The 19,521-nt window shown below is 40.1% G+C and overlaps 1 pseudogene; it reads right to left on the bottom strand.

Annotated features, from left to right (window-relative positions):
• Nucleotides 1-2,219: 2,219 nt before the first annotated feature.
• LOC105728508 (calponin-2-like) lies at nucleotides 2,220-3,353 on the bottom strand (annotated as a pseudogene).
• Between the last annotated feature and the right edge of the window lie 16,168 nt (nucleotides 3,354-19,521).

Raw genomic sequence — 19,521 nt, forward strand, 5'->3', positions numbered from 1 at the left:
ATCAAATCCAACTATGATTTTTCAAACTGTATCTTTTTAGATCTCTCTGAAGCATTTGATGTTAACCACTCACTTCCTGAAATTCAGTTCTCCTTCAGCACATATACAAATGCTCTATTGATTCTTTTTTTCCTCTCTGATCATTTCTCAGTAAGTATGTGTTTGTGTGTATTTTACAAGCTTTTAGCAGGGCCAATAGTCTTCATTATTTATACAATATTTTTAGTGATCTCATCTACTCTTATCATTTCAAGTAAATTGATGACTCCCACACATATCACCCTAGTCTGATTCTACCATGAACTTTAGCCTCACATGTCCTTCTGGACACATCAACTCGGATGCCACACAGGAACCTCAATCTCACTGTGTTCAAAATGAAATTTATTGTTTTATTACAAATGCAAATTTATTTCGCTCCAATACTTAGGCAACATCATCGATAGAGCCATTCAATTAGAAACCTAAAAGTAATCATAGACTCCTCAACACTAACAATTCTCAGCTTCCTTGAATTTTCCCCTCCTTGGCATTTTTATGTTGTTATATTCCAGTATGACCACCATTCTAGATCATGGCCTCATCACCTCTTTCCCGGGCTACTCTAATTACTTCCTAAATCGTCACCTTTTCCCCATATTGCAACCAGAGTATCAAATAAATTTACATTTATATTTTCAGTTTTAAAATCCTTTGAATGCCACATACTACCATTCTACAAAATAAAACCTAAGTACCTGTCAATGTTGCCCTATAAGACTTAGCTCCTTCCTAGCAAAGCTCTTGCCATTTCTTGCCTCCACCCTTTTCAGCTTGTTTGTTCATATACACACAATACCCCATGCCTTTGCTCTTCCAGTTATCTTTCTCTGGAGTGCCCTTCCTACCCTTCTTGGTGTGTCCAATTCATGTGCCATCTTCTCCAAAAAGGTTTTTCAGAAACAGCAAATCAGACACTTTATATACTGTATCATAGAATTACAATACTAAATTTTCTTTCTTCTTTCCTTCCTTCCTTCCTTCCTTCTTTTTCTCTCTCTTTCTTTTCTTTCTTCTTTCTTTCTTTTTCTTACAAACAGAGGTTTTATTGCACATGGTCCACAGTCAGATTTCACATTATCTCATGGAGCAGGGCCCCTGGGTGGGAGTCCCTGTGCAGTACTTGGTGGGGTGTGTGGCCGGGGGAGATGGAGTAGTGTGGCTGGTCAGGCCCAGAAGGGGCGAAAGAGGGCTGGGAGCTCCTTAAAACCTACTGAGGGGCCAGTGCCTTGGCTCATGCCTGTAATCCCAGCACTTGAGGAGGCCGAGGTGGGTGGATTACCTGAGGCTAGGAGTTCAAGACCAGCCTGGCCACCATGGTGAAACCCTGTCTCTACTAAAAATACAAAAATTAGCCAGTGTGGTGGAGCACCTGCAGTCCCAGCTACTTGGGAGGCTGAAGCAGGGGAATCCCTTGAGCCGGGGGGTGGAGGTGCAGTAAGCCAAGATCGTGCCCCTGCACTCCAGCCTGGGCAACAGCAACAAGTTAAAAAAAAAATGAGGCTATGGGGAGGGCAGAGTAGCATAGAGATGCGGTCAGGCTTACCCCCAACAACTCAGAATTCCGCTTCCTTGTACAGGCCTCACTTACCCCACAGGGCCCCAGGGCAGGTCTGAGGGTCTGAGGTCTGTTGCTCTGAGGGTCGTAGGGAAATCCAGCCACTTGGGAGTCTGAAATGTTTAGCATCGTGGCCAGGCCCCCTTTCCCAGGGGACCCATTTTCCAGCACCCCCTCCACTGTCCCCGCCCCATTCCTCGGGGGAAAAAAAGTTTTTTCTTTTGTTAATACTTCCCGAAACTTTTGTGGGTACAGAAACCACAAACTGATTGGGTGACAAAAGTGGGAAGAGGCAAGGCAACCGGAAACCTTTGGGGGCCGGTTCCTTCCAAGCCCAGGTCTCTTCTCCCCAGCTCTGCCCACATCCTGGACATGCCATCAGGGACCCTCACCCTACACAGATTGGGATACAACCTTGACCCCTTACCCTGAATCCTGGTGGCTCAGTCTTGCAAAGGACCAAGGCAAGGGGAAAAAAGCCCTGCTGATCCCACGAGCCACTCACAGACCCTCGGTTGTTTGGTAGCACTGAACAGGTTAAGAAGAAAAAAAAGATGAAAACACAGAAAAACGCAAACACCCACACGGGAAGACGATGTGGGGAGAGAGTGTGCTGGGAGCCTCAGTAGCCGGCCTCCTCCTGTAGTAAGAGAATATTCAGGGACCTCCCCGCGGCCGGGCAGTCGCCGGCGTCAGAGGGAGCCCCATTGGCCACTGTGCCTTGTGGGCAGTATTTGGGGTCGTGTATCTGCCAGCCCAGGCCAAAGACCTGGCCACTTTGGTTGGCGCCCTGCTGTAGCCCATCTGCAGGGACATGGAGGGGCTGTCTCACTTGTCCGTTCCCAGCTCGGTGTCATAGACATGCCGCCATGTCCCAGGAGCCATCATGCCCACCTGGCTGGCACACTTGTTGGTGCCCATCTGGAGGCTGATGGTCGAGTGGTCCATGGGGGGCAGGATGTGGTTCTTGGGGTCACAGAGATGACTCCTCATGCCATACGTGGTCATGCCCGACTGGCCGGCCCTCATGGTTGGTGGCCATCTGCAGCCTGATGACGCACTGGCCGGCCTTCACGGTTGGTGGCCATCTGCAGCCCGATGACGCACTGGCCGGCCTTCATGGTTGGTGCCCATCTGCAGCCCGATGACGCACTGGCCGGCCTTCATGGTGTCGTTGTCGAAGTTCCGCTCCCGCTTCTCCGAGTACTTGACGCCGATGTCCACCCCACCCTGCAGCCCCTTAGTCTCGGCCTTCCCCACCAGGGCGGGAAGAGGCACCTGCACCTGCGTCGTGTTCCCGCTCTCAAACAGGTCGTTGGCCTCGAACAGGCCCACGGGGTTCACGCCATAGCTGATCATGGCCTTGATGAAGTTGGAGAGGTTTTCTAGCTGGTGCCAGTTCTGGATGGAGTGGTTGATCTTGGGGACTGAGCCTGGCTATAGCTTGTTCATGAGTGTGCATAAGATAATCCCCTCCTTCAGGCCCTTCTGGAAGTCAGGGCAGATGGAGAGGCCAATGAGTTAGTTCCTCGATCCAGCTGCAGAGCTCTGCCTCCTTCTGGGGATCATACTTGGACAGGAGCCAGTTCCTGATCTGGCCGATAGCTGGTACCAGGGGCCCTTGTTGAACCACTTGGAGCTCATGGCTGGTGGATACTGCGGAGGTACAGGGCCGAACAGGATGGGGCCCATGCTAAATCTTCAAATTGAGGGAAGGCATGAAATGTATGGCTCTCTAATGAGATTGTAAGATCAAAGGTAGGATTCACCTTTTGAAAAATCTTTGTTCCCTGAATTTCTAAGAACCTGACACATAGTAAGTGCTTAATATATTTCTGTTCCATTAAACTGAACTGTGATATTGACTATGACCCAAACTAATGTGACTTTGAAAAAGTCAATCTTTCTGAATCTTATATTTTATAGTTTAAAATGCTATGTTTGGGGTAATTTATCTTTTAGGTCCCTTCCTGATATAAAATTCTGATTATATAATTTCATTATCTTCTGGCTCAGTGCAACTATAAGCCATTTCATATTGATACAGGAGCTAGAAAGTATTCAGGCAGATAGGGTAAGAAAGTCCTCAGTAAGGTTTTCATTTTATAAAAAGCAGCCCCAAATCATTTCTTTTCTAACAAAAAGCAGTCTGAAAAATCAAGCTGCAAGCATAGATAAGCAAGGTAAAAGCTTGCATAGGTAAATGCTGAGAGCTATGCCAATATTAAAGGGATACCTGTAAGCCAGGTATAGTCAACATGGAGGTTCCCTCTTCCCTATTCTTTGTTGCACTTGTTAGATATAGTGAACCCCAAGTTTCTCTTCAAAGAATCAATATGTCAGTATGTGCAGCTGACTTATTCTTTATTTTAAAGTTTAACTTCCTTGTAGTTTCAGTAAACAACCTTTTCCACCAGTTCTAATCAGTAGTTCACATCTGTTCCCCAGTCCCCTTCCCCGTCCTGACTCATCCCGGTCAACTGCTCTGGTCACCTGCTTTGACTCCTACTTACCTGCTCTGACCTACCTATAACCATCCTTCCCGCCAAACTACCCACCCCACCACTCTGGCTCGTACTCCTACTCCCATTAAAATAGCCAATCGGAATTAGACTAGACTGTGTGTTCTAACCCTAGCCAATAGGGGAATGACACAGCAGTAGAGGTGACCTCCATTGGGCTTAAGTACCCCTTCCCCTCCTTGTCCAGATGTGCACTTGCCATTGTTCCATCTGTGAGCTGCACCCTTCTACAGAAGCAAACTGCCTTGCTGAGGAAATTTATATTCAAGTGCTACTTCTTTTGCAGCATCAAAAATTCTAATTATAACTCACGTGTGAAGTAAAAAAGCAGGCTACACGAGACCCCCATCTGCATCATAAAAGATTAGGATGGGATGGCCAGCTTCTTTGTACGCTATGCAAACAGCACACCTGGTCTGACCAATCTCTCATGCCCTATGTAAATCAGACACCACCTCCTCAAGCTCCTCTATAAAACCCCATGCATTTCACCACAGAACCAGAAGACACACTCAGGAGCCACTCTGTCTCTGCAGGAGAAAGAGCTTTTCTCTTTTTGCTTTTGCCTATTAAACCTCTGCTGTTAATCTTGTTTGTGTCCACATCCTCGATTTCCTTGGTGTGAGGGAACGAACCTTGGGTATTACCCAAGACAAATGATGCCTCTTCAATATGTAATCTTACAAACAATATCTGACCATTATTGCCTTCTGTATAATTCTTGCCAAAACTATTGCATAAAATTTCTTCATTGTTTACTAACCCATCTCAGTGTGTTTATAGAGAAGTTTCTCTAGAATAATCTAATTATGTTCATTTGTTGCCAGCAGAGGTTTATTTATTCTCTTATAATAAATTCCACATTAATATTATATTCTTCTCTCTCATGGCAACCAGTCCATATTTAGGCATCTTGTCCAGAAGACACCTGCAGCTCACACCAAGAAAAATAAATGAATTCTTCAAAGATCTCACACTTCAGGGCTTCTGTAGTTGGAAGAAAAACAATATCGTATTTCAATTATCAGAATATATGCTCTCTTGATTCCTCTTTCATATCTTCACTAAATAGAGGATGCATTTGATATTATATGAGATCAACCAATCTAAATACAACCAATACAATCCTAAAATTGGTGTTTATAATAAGAAATACTATTTGAATTAAATTCTTTGGATTTAGCGTTAGAGAGAGTAAGGCCAACATTGTAAATGGCAAACACAGGAGTTAAATAATTTAAGGTAATAGAACAGTTCAGTCAAACTGTTCTCCTACTACATAGACTTTACTGTTTTAATTAACTGAATCAAAAGATTTTTTTTTATATCATGTGAATCCCCAGTACTGCAGGTAGTGTTTAATCATTTCAGGGCATCCATTCTGAGAAAGATAAACAAGCCCACTTAAAAAAAAAAGGTTCTCTATAGAATCATAAACACTCTATCCTACCTCATGTCAAATCTCTAGTAAAGGTTCATTATTTTATTTAATGTGTTGTGAATTTTTGCCTTTGCAAAAATTATAACAGTGAGAAAATTATGGCAGAGGGGGAGATCTAATCTAGCCAACCCCCATCATGCCATTAGACTTCAAGCTGCCCTTAAGTATTCTTGGGCTTATGCCAAACTAACTTTGGGAGCCATTTAGTTGATAGTTTAAGTGGTAATAGTCCTTACCCCAAACTCGACCACCTTTGTGAAGTTAATGACAGACCACCAGGCTAGGAGGATAGAGGAGCCAGAATTCTGCTAATGTGTAGATATAAATGATAGCCAGCCATGATGCTAGAGGTCTCAAGATATGCAACTTCCTCAATTACTTCAGCAGGTAATATCACTATTAGAGAACCTAAGATTGGCCTTTTGAGATATCACTTCAGGTTTTTTTCATGTCTGACAACCAATGGGTCCATCTGGATGCAACAACCACTCCTGAGGCCCCACCCAGAAGTGACTCAGTGAAAGAAGCCAGCTTAGACTCCTTCTGATTTTATCTCTGACCCAACCAATCAGAACTCCCCATACCCTAGCCACCTGCTCACCAAGCTGTCTTTGAAAAACTCTCCAAGTCTTTAAGGAGATTGATTTGAGTAATAACTCCATTTCCTGAGGGGTGTGGCCAGTCCTGTGTTAATTAAATTCTTTCTTCACTGCAATGACATGGTCTCTGTGGCAACTGATTTTGTTTGTGCAGTGGGCAGGAAGACCCCATTAGGCTAAAAGGCATATATGTGCCAACACAATTATTTTTCAAGCCCAAATAGAAATAATTTTTTTTTTAATTTCCAATTTTTGTTTTAAGTTCAGGGGCACATGTGAAGGATATGCAGGTTTGTTACCTAGGTAAACATGTGCCATGGTGCTTTGCTGCACAGATCATCCCATCACCCATGTATTAAGCCAAGCATCCATTAGCTATTCTACCTTATCCTCTCTCTTCTCTACCCCCAACCCTCTGACAAGCCCCAGTGTGTATTGGTCTCCAACATGTGTCCATGTGTTCTCATCATGTAGCTCCCACTTATAAGTGAGAACATGTGGTATTTGGTTTTCTGTTCCTGGGTTACTTTGCTAAGGATAAAGGCCTCCAACTCTACCCATGTCCCCCCAAAAGACATGAGCTCATTCCTTTTTCTGGCTGCATAGTATTCCATGGTGTATATGTACCACATTTTCTTTATCCAGTCTATCATTGATGGGCATTTAGGGTGCTTCCATGTTTTTGCTATTGTGAATAGTGCTGCAATGAACATACATATGCATGTGTCTTTATAACAGAATGATTTATATTCCTTTGCATATATACCAGTAAAGGAATTGCTGGGTCAAATGGTATTTATGCCTTTGGGTCTTTAAAAAGTCACCACACTGTTTTCCACAATGGTTGAACTAATTTACACTCCCAACGACAATGTGAAAGCATTAATTTTTCTCCACAACCTCACCAGCATCTGTTGTTTTATTGGCTTTTTTAGTAATACCCAGTCTGACTGGTGTGAAATGGTATCTCAGTGTGCTTTTGATTGGCATTTCTCTAATGATCAGTGGTGTTGAGCTTTTCTTCATGTATTTGTCAGCTGCATGTATGTCTTCTTTTGAGAAGTTTCTGTTCATGTCCTTTGCCCACTTTTTAATAAGTTTTTGTTGGTTTTCTGGTAAATTTGTTTAAGTTCCTTATGGCTGCTGGACATTAGACCTTTGTCAAATGGATAGATTGCAAAAATTTTCTCCCATTCTGTAGGTTGTCTGTTTATTCTGTTGATAGTTTCCTTTGCTGTGCAGAAGCTCTTTCATTTAATTAGATCCCATCTGTCAATTTTTGCTTTGTTATACTTGCTTTTGGTGTCCTCATCAAGAAATCTTTCCCAATATCTATGCCCTGAATGGTATTTTCTTGTTGTCTTCTAAGGTTTTTATAGTTGGAGTTTTACATTTAAGTCTTTGATCCATCTTGAGTTGAGTTTTGTGTATGGTCTAAGAAAGGTGTATTTGTTCATTTTCACACAGCTATAAAGAACTACCTGAGACTGGGTAATTTATAAACAAAAGAGGCTTAATTGATTCAGAGTTCCACATGGCTGAGCAGACCTCAGGAAACTTACAATCACGGCAGAAGGTGAAGGAGAAGCAAGGCACATCTGACATGGTGGCAGGAGAGAGAGCAAGGGAAAGAAGTGTCACACTTTTAAACCATCATATCTTGTGAGACTCACTATCATGAGAACAGCAAAGGGGTCATTGTTCCTAGGATCCATTCACCTCCCACCAGGTCCCTTCCTTGACACCTGGGGATTACAATTTGAATTACAATTTGAGATGAGATTTGGGTGGGGACACAGAGCCAAATTCTTCCCCTGGCACCTCCCAAATCTCATGTCCTTTCCACATTTCAAAACACAATTATGCCTTTCCAACAGTCCGCCAAAGTCTTAACTCATCCCAGCATTAACCCAAAAGTCTAAATCCAAAGTCTCATCAGAGACAAGGCAAGTCCCTTCCACTTATGAGCCTGTAAAATCAAAAGCAAGTTAGTTACTTCCAAGATACAGTGGGGGTACAAACATTGGGTAAATATTTCTGTTCCAAATGGGTAAAACTGGCCAAAACAAAGGGGTCACAGGTCCTTGGGCAGCTCTGCCTCTATGGCTCTGCAGGGTATAGCCCCCATAGTTGCTTTCACGGGCTGGCATTGAGTGCCTGTGGCTTTTCCAGGTGCGTGAGGCAAGCTGTCAGTGGATCTACCATTCTGGGGTCTGGCAGATGGTGGCCTTCTTCTCACAACTCCACTAGGCAGTGCCCCAGTGAGGACTTTGTGGGGCACTCCAACCCCACAATCCCCCTCTGCATTGCTCTACTAGAGGTTCTCCATGAGGGTTGTGCCCCTGCATCAAACTTCTGGCAGACCATCCAGGTATTTCCACACATCCTTTGAAATCTAGGCAGAGGCTCCCAAAGCTCAACTCTTGTCTTCTGCACACCCATAGGCCCACCACCACATAGGAGCAGCCAAGGCTAGGGGTTTGTACCTTCTGAGGCATGGCCCAAGCTGTACGTTGGTTCCTTTTAGTCACGACTAGAGCTGGAGCAGTTGAGATGCAGGACATCAAGTCCTGAGACTGCACAGAGAAGCAGGGACCTGGGGTTGGCTCACAAAACCATTTTTCCCTCCTAGGCTTCTGGGTCTGTGATGGGAGGGGCTTCCATGAAGATCTCTGGCATGCCTTGGAGATATTTTCCCATTTGTCTTGGCTATTAACATTTGACTCCTAATTACTTATGCAAATTTCAGTAGCAGACTTGAATTTCTCCCCAGAAAATGGGTTTTTCCTTTGTAGTATGGTAAGGCTGCAAATATTCCAAACCTTTATGCTCTGCTTCTTTTTTAAACTTAAGTTCCAATTTCAAACCATCTCTTTGTGAGTGTATATAACTGCACACTTTCAGAAAAAAACAGGTCACCTCTTGAATGCTTTGCTGCTTAGAAATTTCTTCCACCAGATACCTTAAATCAGCTCTTTCAAGTTCAAAGTTCCACAGATCTCTAGGACAGGGGCAAAATGCTGCCAGATTTTTTGCTAACACATAGCAAGAGTCACCTTTGCTTCAGTTCCCAATAAGTTCCTCATCTCCATCTGAGACCACTTCAGCCAGGACTTTATTGTCCATATCACTATCAGCATTTTGGTCAAAGTCATTCAACAAGTCTTTAGGAAGTTCCAAACTTTGCTACATCTTCCTGTCTTCTTCTCAGCCCTCCAAACTCTTCTAATCTCTGTTTCCTACTTCCAAAGTAGCTTCCACATTTTCGAGTATCTCTATAGCAGCACCCCAGTCTACCATTACCAATTTACTGTATTAGTCTGTTCTCTCACTGCTGCTAGAGACATACCCTTAGGATAATTATTTGAAGTTATGACTATTATATTCCTCATTTAACAAGGTGGCTGATTTTAAACTTGGCCATCTGATTCCAGAGAAGCTGACATTAACAACAACACAATATTGGTTCCCAGATGAGTACATGCAAATTGTTCTTTCTCCCTTGTCTTCCTCTCTCTTTCTCTTTCCAACATTGTTTATACTTGTTCTACTATCTGTTTATTCCCACACCCAAAGCCAAGTACTTGAATGCATCCTGAAGTGGAATCTTCAAAGGCATCAAGGTTTTAAGCAAATATCCTGGCTTCAGTCTGATGGGTGACATCAGACTGATATTGTGAATCTTCACGTGAGGCTTTGAAGCCTTAATTTCTTCAAAACATGGTATTTCTAAGACTAAAATTTTTTACTCTTGCTAATATTGACTGCCTGTTATGCTAAGTATCAATCTTTTATTTAAAAAAAAAAAACCTCTTTTCACAGAAATGGGGAAAGTAGAGAAAAAGGAATAAGAGAGAAAAAATTTTTTTTATCCTGTTACAATATCTGACAACAAGTTCTTGGGTTGGCATCTTAGCCTTATGATGCTTAAGAAGTCCAATCTCAGATTTCTTATTAAAGTTCCAGTAAAGCCAACTTAAAAAGAGCCTTTGTGGTTAATCACTACTCTTGCTACGCTTATGTAAATAATCAGGACATCATGACAGTAGACTTAGTTTGTAAACAAATTATTCTTACTGCAACTAACTTTGGCACACCTGACTATGGAGAGAAAAATTATGTTCCAACAGAAAACTATAGTATACTTGTTATTAGACTCTGCTCCTGTCTTCGAGGTTTTGCTATCTACCTGTAAACTTCAACTGACCCTGAATTCTAATATTTGGCTGAGATTTTGCTAAAACTCTTAAAACTAACATTTCAAATTTTCTTCTACCTTTCTGACATGGAATCACTAAAAATAAAGACTTCCTCTTTACTAAAGCCCTGTAAGCTAAAACTGGACAACTTGATATAAATTGCAGAGAAACCATCGTAACGGCTCATGTATGGACAACCTTCATGATTGTTGCTGTGTGGGCCACTCAGCCATCACGGGAGGTATTCAAACTGCAACAGATGCTTTAAGACAAGCATTTAAAAAACTTCTTGATTGGCTGCTTTCCAAACTAAAAAACTAGGTTATAATTAGTTCTATTAACCTTTTCCTTTTGTTTTTATAAAAATGCCCTGGGTCAGGGGATAATCCATCAACTCAGTTTCTGGATTGTGAAACTGCTTGGGAAAGTTTTAAACAGGAATATGGTAGTGCTCAAGGTACAATACCCAAAAATATGACTGTAGAAGAACAGAATATGCCACCTAAATCTTTGGCATATTATTTTGAGAAACACCAGACACAGGATTGGCCCTAAAAAGTTACTTTTTTAGAGAGAGAAATTTACATTTGTAAAAGAAATCTTTATTTGTAAGGTCTTTCTCCCTGCATCAGGAAGAAAAGGACACTAAATCACTAATGACTCTTACACAAAATGGAAGAGGTTTTGACTTAAATTTGCATAAGCATCCTTATCTGTTGCAGATGGTGACTATCTAGGGCCAGTGTGTCAGATGGGTGATAAAAAGAATCTACCAAGACAGTTGGAGATAAAGAAAGACAGATTTATTAGAGAAAGTAGAAAGATACATTGTGAGAAAGCAATGGGCAAATCAGCAAGAGAGGAGCTGACCAAAAAGAGACAAAGGCTTGTTGGTGATTTTATAGCATGGTGCTTGTGCTTGCTGTGTGCTGAAGAGGTATTTGTGCAGTACAGATAACACCAAGATTGCAGTGAGCTACCTTGCATTTTTTGATTAGCCAAGGGTCTAGTGATAGCTGGACACAGGAAGATTGTGAGTTATTTGTATAGGAGGACTATGTGTACTGAACCATGAAGAAAGGACTTACAGCATATCTGCTCTTTCTTTTTTCTTTCCCTTGGTCCCACCAGCCTGACTCCCTTTCCCTAATTAGAACTTTCCATTACCTTTGTTTAAGATACTTTTCCTAGCCATCTCCTCTTAGCTGGATCTTTTCCTACATCTTTCTTTCTTGTTTCAAAAAATAATGGCATTCAGCCTGAAGTTTAAACTTTCTTTGAGATTTCCTCTAGAGATTTACTCATTTCTCTAGATCTTCTCCCATATAATATGTAACAATTAAGTATACATTTTAATAAGCTTCTGCTTGTTAATCTGTCTTTTGTTACAAGAAGTTTCATTTAAGAACTACAGAGTAGAGAGAAAATTAGTTTTTCTTCTCTATAAGAACGATAATATGCAAAATGAAATAAAGTCCCAATAGTTTCATAAAAACAATTAAATCATAACTAAATTTATCACAAATTATTTTTGAAAACATTCATAACAATAAAGGTAATGTATTGTTTTATCTTTTTAAATTTTTTGAGCTGGGAATTGTTGACTGCCAAGTCATTAGGGAATATTTCCAAGACATTTTGTTTGAAAACTGTTGACTTGTTTCTCTGAAAGAAAAGTACAGCCACTATTGTTTACTATTGATAGGTTTGCAGGACTTTTCATTCTTTCATTTCTTTTTTGTTTGATTTGACAAATATTTATTTGAACACTAACAATACACAAGGCAAAATGCAAGGAATGGAGGGAAAACAAGACATAGAAATATGAAATACGTATTTTATATATACGTGCATATCACTTCATTTGGAGTGATAGAGTGAGAGGACATATGCATGTATATAAATAAAGGTAATTAATGATATGAAACAATGAGTAAAATTCCAAATTACTCATAACTGTGTAGGGGAGATAAAACTATCCTCAGAAGGTTCAGTAATTGAATCTATGAAATAAACTGACAGTAGACAGTTTAGTAGGAGAAAAGCTATTTTAATTACACATAGGAGTCCCACAAAGTAGAGGACTTGAAGAGGGGCCAGATGACAGAAGTTTCTATAGCATACTGAGCTAAAGAAAGGAGTAGGGTTTGGTGGTTTATTTGACGGGAGTGGCGGTGGTGTCTATACAAGTTGTAGGAGAAAAAGAGGAGGGAATGCATGAAGAACAAAGGTTGTCTTGTTATGCAAATAACATATCTCAGGTAATAAAAGTTGCCTCCAAGGACCTCATCAGAAGAAGAGGTGATGGATAGTTTGTGACAAAGTCTAACTGGAGTGTGGTGTCTCCTGCGAGTTAATCTTCCCTCACTGATGAGATTCCCAGGGAGGATACCTATGACAATTTTGTTACTTTTTGGAGGCTCTATCTTCAGGCACTTAAAGGAGTGCAGGAAGAGCCCTTTCCTGTATTTGCTGTTTCCCAAGTGCCCTCAGTTTGAAATAATTAGCATATCAAAATGGCACATTTTGAGGTTTTCTGAGCCCCAACAACTACCTCTATGCAAGTTAAGTAGAAAATTACCTTGAAGCTGCTGGAAGAAAAAAAAAATCCATGCTTGCCTTTAGAGAACAATCAAATTTCTGTGATAGAAGCACATAAATGAAAGGCTGGCCATTTGTGTTTCCCTCAAATCTGCCTCTTAAATTCAAACAGTGTTCCGTGGGAATTGTTAAGCCAATAGTATGTTGGGGGTAGGCACTGCAGGATGAGAAGAGGAGCTGAATAGTAGAGACATGTGAAACATGCAATTTAAGTAGTCAGTGCAGTTGTACAGCATTAGAAGAACAAATTATACTATTATATAGGAGGAGTAAATTTGAGCAACCATTCAGTGTTTAAAATGTTAGCCTTCTGTCCTTTATTGCTGTATTTTATATATTGGGAGGAAAAGGCTGTGGAGAAGCCAGTTGAGGAATGATAATCTAAGTGCCTATTTTGTACTTGCTTGCTTTTCCAAATTTGGAGGGCTTCTGCCATACCACAAAAAAGCAACATAAAAAACTCAGGGAGTCCACTAAAGGTAAATGGAGGTGGTCTTTGGCAAGGATTTTTGGTTTTGCCTTGATTCTGTCACTATAAGCTAAGTATATTAAGAAGGTCCCTTAATGTCTGAATCTGAGTTGCCTCATTTATAAAATGAAGATAATAATGTCAACACAAGGTTATTATTGTAATAAACAATTAAGAAACAAGTGAAAATGCTTTGAAAAGCTGGAAACACATTATATGTGAAGGTACTATTGCTTGTGTTGATGACAACTTGAAAACAAACACTGGGATGTTTTCTCATGGAGGGAAACTATCTTTGGGTCATGTAAAGAAAACGTTCTGAGAAATGGTAGTTTAAATTCTCTGTTTTCTGGGAGCCAGTACTACAGTTTCTGAGGAAAAAAGTCATTTTGATCAAGTAGATATTATTCTTTCCTGACTAAGAGACAAGAATATACAGTTTTCTTTCACCAATGGTGCCTCCAAGTATTTTGTTACAATTTTTCTCTGTAATTATTCTGAGAATATTTTCAAGAGGTAGCAGAAATTAACCTTTCTAAAATGACTCACGTGTGTTTTCTTTTAAAAAGGAGCACATGTTACTACAGGGTATTAGGTCCTACTTTCAACTTTATAGCTTTCAATGCTTGCTTCATCCATCATTTATATTTATCATTAACTTTTATGTTTCCTGAGGTAAGCAGTGAAATTCTCCCTTTTCTACAGAGGCAGAAAGATGAGCAGAAAAGAGGGGATCACTCTGATATATTATTTCTGAAGTGTGAATGTTGTTAGTGAATCCCATGATGGTCTAAGGCTTGGAGAAAAGATGAGATAGAGGGCAGTGGTCTTGTGATTCTCATGTCAGTCTCACTGGGATGAGAGAGTATCCTCTTGCAGGTGGAGGCCACGGAAACAAGTAAGAGCTAAGTTCTCAAGCAGCCTAATCTTCTCACTGTTCCCAGACATTGAGCCCAAGACGTTTCTGTTCCAAATATAACTGATTTTATTTCTATGCTCTGTGATTTAACTTCCTTCATTTTCTCCAACTTACTTTAAATTCAAAATGTCTCTAGTGCTCAAGTACTAACTAGGTTATCAAGTCCTACACCAAATCATTTAATTAAAAATGGGTGATATGCCTGACCATTTTGTTCTTCCTTCATGTTGCAGTCTTAATTTTCTAGTAGCTATTTTAAGACTGAAGGTACTCCAATAGTTAACAAGTGATAGCTATAATTGGCCTCAACAGGATTCATGAGTCTCATGGGAGGTTCTGCTTGGCGAAGGGGAAGGTCACCTTTATCTAATTTGAAATAAATTTGAGAGTCTCACAAACATGAATCCAGAATATTAATAAAAACAAAGAAAGAAGCACTGCCAAAAATGTTACCCAAGCAAATCACTCAAGGGCTAGTCTTCTGGGACTGATAAAATCACGTACATTTGCTTAAAGCCTGTAGGACTCCTACTGTGTCACAGCTGTGCACTTACCAAGTTTATTGACTCCGAATACAAAGTATGAGAATAAACCTAAGATACAGCTTGTGTTGTGCTGTGCATAGGAATAAGTTTGAAAGAAAGCTACAGGCCTAGAATGGCAAGACAAGGGAATGAGTCGTTCTTCAGTTGCAAATCTATTTTAGATACTCAACAAGGAGGTTGAGGAGAAAAGATATGAATAAAAGCAGGTACTGGTGGTGATAATTCATTTTTGAAAGAAAAATGCCAAAATAGGGAGGCATTATCTACAAACACATAATTTCAGCAATGGTAGCTATTTCAGCCTTTGACAGGGCACAGAACATTTTGGATAACTGTTACTCTAGGTACTATCTCAAAGAACAAATTTATCATCAATCATTGTGGCCTATTTTAATGGACAAAGAGACAACTGAGATAGAATTCTAGAGAAAAAAAAAAAATCATAAACAAGGGCAATGACCCAAAATCAGTCTTTTTTTATTTTTTATTTTTTTGAGACAGGGTCTCACTCAGTCACTGAGGCTTGAGTGCAGTGGCACCATCTTGGCTCACTTCATGCCAGGCCTCCTGGGCTCAGGAGATCGTCCCACTTCAGCTTCCTGAGTATCTGGAACTACAGGTGCGTGCCACCATACCCAGCTAAGTTTTGTATTTTTTTGTAGAGATAGAGTTTCACCATGTTGTTCATGCTGGTCTCAAACTCCTGAGCTTAACTGATCCTCCTACCTTGGCCTACCAAAGTGCTGAGTTTATAGGCATGAGCCGCCATGCCAGGCCCAGAATGAGCCTTTATATAGAAAAAAAGAGATCCTATTACTGCTCAATTCTCCCTTCACTCTGGCTTTCACAGGTCATGAGCCCACATGCTTTGTTATTCCTGTAAGTACACAGGATACCTGAGATTCTTTGGTTCACTTGCTGACCTAAATTCTATACTATTTGGTGAGGCTGTAAATAATTAAATAGAAATTCTTTCTTTCACTTTATAATTATTGAAAGATACCTCAGCTTTTTCTCAGGATTTCTGGTTTAACCATTTGGTATTTAGGAAGAAAACCTAGCTTTCTCTAGTATCGAGGAAATCAATTTACAGCAAGTATTTGGACAAAATATTCCAAATATTGGTTTCTTAATTTTTCCTTGTTCTTTTTTTTTTTAAGTTCAGATAGATATGCTAGTATATTTTTATTTTAAGTAAAAGATTTTCTTCATATAGAGAAAAATACTTTGAAAAAAAATTTTTTAAATCTATTGGGAGCATCTTCACCTGTTACAATAAAATACGATACTCTGAAGACTAGAAGAGAATAAGTAATAAGTAAATAATAACTCATGGCAATTAGTATTTAGTGAGCTCCTATTATGTGCCAGGTATACAGTGGTACTTACAACTTCCAAGCATAATGAGAGTATCTGTAGTCTTTTTTATATACAAGGAAACTTGAGTTTCAGATAGGAAATAACATTATACAGAAGGAGAATGTGGATTTGAACCCAGAATCTTTTCATACCTAAACTTGTGATTTTCCCACTTACCTGTATTCCTTTTCACCTAATATGTTTCTTAAGCTATGTGTTAAAAACAACACTAACAGCCCAAGTTTTTCTTGGAAGTGACTCATTTGGGATGATTCTTTACACTCTCCCTTGTCGCTATTGGTATGCAGTGTCACCCTGGATCAAAAACCTTCAAGCATCAAATCAAATTCTTTAGCTTATTCAGATTTCTAGCCTTCGTCCCTCCTACCTCTAGCTCCCTTAGTATGGCTCTGCCTCCCTTTCCAGTATTTTCTACTTTAATTTCCCTTTACCCAATCAGGCCACAGTCAAACCAAATGACTAGCTGTCCTCTCTTCCTCTGTACTTTCCCTCCAGGCTTTTATTCAAGCCATTTACTCTACCGGAAATGTTCTTACTCTTCCCTCCCACCATAGTCAGAGGCCTTGATCCTGCCATCTTTCTCAGCCCAGCTCACGTTCTTCTCTTGCTCTTGTGACTGAAAGTAATTTCTCTCTCCTGCAAACTTTTACAGCACTCTCTTAGTATATTTCTCATGAACTCTTCACTTTTTACTTTGCAATATCATTATTAATATTTGACTCTCATTTACCCCTCTAGACAGAATGAAGGATCTATGACTGATTCACCATTTTGTCTTCCACAGAGCCTAGTTACTATATTGAAACTAACATAGATGTAAGAATGCTAGATTTTGTAACAAATTTTAGAAGAACACATAGTTAAATTTTAACTTCAAATGGAGAACAAATATTTTAAGTATATTTAGATATTTGTGTATATTCAAATATTTTATGAAACATATTTACATTAAAAATCATCATTCTTTATGTGAAATTTAAATTTAACTAGGTGTCCCATATTTTACCTTGCAATCCTCCCAATAAACCCTCACCAAGTAGTTTTTAAATAAGTGAATTGCATCTCAGTGCTTCAAATCTGCAACTATGGTATCATTAGCACTGATTGAAGTAACTTCAAATAGTTGTAAATTAAGATAGCTTTGAAAAGAATCATAGTGGTAATTTAGTCCAATCTTCTAGTTTTTGGATTATTTTTTTAAAAAGGGATCTCTCAGAGACTTGCTCCAAATCACACAACTAACACTCAATTACACACCTCATTAAAGTTGGAACCGTTAAAAATACAAAGTGGAATCATCAAAACTTCAGAGAGCTACAAGGATGAAGAGAACATCTGTATACTTGAACTGCACTTCTGTATTTGCTTATTTACTTATTTTGAGGCTTGCATTAGCAGCTCTGTCAGCCCTTGTTTTACTGATCTACAACTGGGGGCCCCCAACCCCCCGGCTGCAGACAGGTACTGGTCTGTGGCCTGTTTGGAACCAGGCCACACAGCAGGAAGTGAGTGGCGGTGAGTGGGCATTACCACCTGCCTGAGCTCTTCCTCCCATCAGATCAGCCACACATTTGATTCTCATAGGAGTGTGAACCCTATTGCGAACTGCTCATGTAAGGGATCTAGGTTGTACACTACTTATGAGAATCTAACTAATGCCTGATGGTCTGAGGTAGAAGAGTTTCATCCTGAAACCAACCCCTCAACACATCCAACCCCCGTGACATCCAACTCCTGCTCCCCCATCCCAACCTATGGAAAAATTGTCTTCCAAAAAATGAGTCTCTGGTGCCAAAAAGGTTGGAGACCACTGGTCTACCTGTGTCTCTATACATTTGTACAAATTGTTTCAAATTGTAAAATCTTAAGAGTCAGTGACTGTCTCATCTGGTCACTGATTAATCTTGCCTGGTAAATGAAATGTGATTATAAAAGGACCCCCAAGATATATTCATAGAACCAGGGAAGACATAAGTAAAATGATCTAGGTCAGAATTTTGATTTCCTGCACTTCTGGCAGCAATTTTCTTCCCTAAATTGCTGGTACTTAGGATACTCAGGGAGTTCTGCCTTACAGGCTTCTTTCCTTACAAGGCCTTCTCTCTCTGGCACTTCTTCCTTTCATCAGAACTTTCCTGTACTACTCTTATCTGCTCGCCAGGTGGAAAAACAGCCCAAGAAACTAATCTGAGCAACGGTGTTAAAGGCTGACATGGATTTAATAGACTTAATATGCATCTCCTCAAAAAGTAGGTCAAATGTCATACTTTCTGTGAAGACTACTCATTTCCAAGGAGGCTAACTGCTTCCTCCTGGGAGATACCATCATACTTCCATCAACCCTCTAGTATAGTACTTCTCTGGCTGAAGTTTAATTAGCTGTATATAAATACACACACACAATGTCTTCTTCATATTTATACTGCCAACACCTACTACAGCATCTACCTCATAATAGGCAATCAATATATATTTGTTAAATAAATGTTTTGTTAACTTGATTTACAACAGGGGATCCCTAGATGTTTAATAGTCAATACAATGATTCTTTAATGATTACCAGTGCCACATATTGGGAACAGTCAGTAAAGAAGTTTTTAAGTCTTGGTCTAACAAGTAGTCTTCAGTTATGTGTAGCATTTCAACCCTGAAGATCTCTTCCAATAATAGGATGATTTTTGGTTCAAGAGTGTTTATAAGACAGAGCATTATAAAAATTAAACTACTTGGTTTCTTCTAATTATTGTCTCCAACCATGCTATCTTAAACCTTTCTTTCTCATTTTCTTTAATGCCATCCTGGACAGACTGTTTTAACTTTGCAGTTACTTTTAATAATTAAAACATAGATTTGTCCAGTTTAATTAGGAGGAGAGAAGGTAAAGTACTGCACGCTCTTTCACTCCTCCCCTCCCTCTTTCTAGGTCTGTTTCTCTAAAATTAGGGGCAGAAAGCAGGAACAGGAGAATCACAGGTCATCTTACAAAACCATCCACATACTAGACGGAGATGTAAGGCTTTTCTGGAATGAGCCTGGTTTGGAATTTTGGAATGGCTGTGTGCTGTCCTGGGGGCTTCTGTTGGTTTGGTGGTCTCTGTAAGGACAGAGTATTCACTTTCAGAAGTGTCTAGCTGTCCTAAAGCTAGTAGCCCTCCATCCCTGCTGCAATCTTTTTTTCTGTGTAGGGGTTCCCTCTCTTTTCCCTGTGGCTGTATGAACTGCTCTAGAGATTTTGCACCCCATCCCAAC

This window comes from Aotus nancymaae, unplaced genomic scaffold (assembly GCF_030222135.1).
Source record: "Aotus nancymaae isolate 86718 unplaced genomic scaffold, 86718_ANA_hifiasm-v0.15.2.pri h1tg000108l, whole genome shotgun sequence".
NCBI classification, from domain to species: domain Eukaryota; kingdom Metazoa; phylum Chordata; class Mammalia; order Primates; family Aotidae; genus Aotus; species Aotus nancymaae.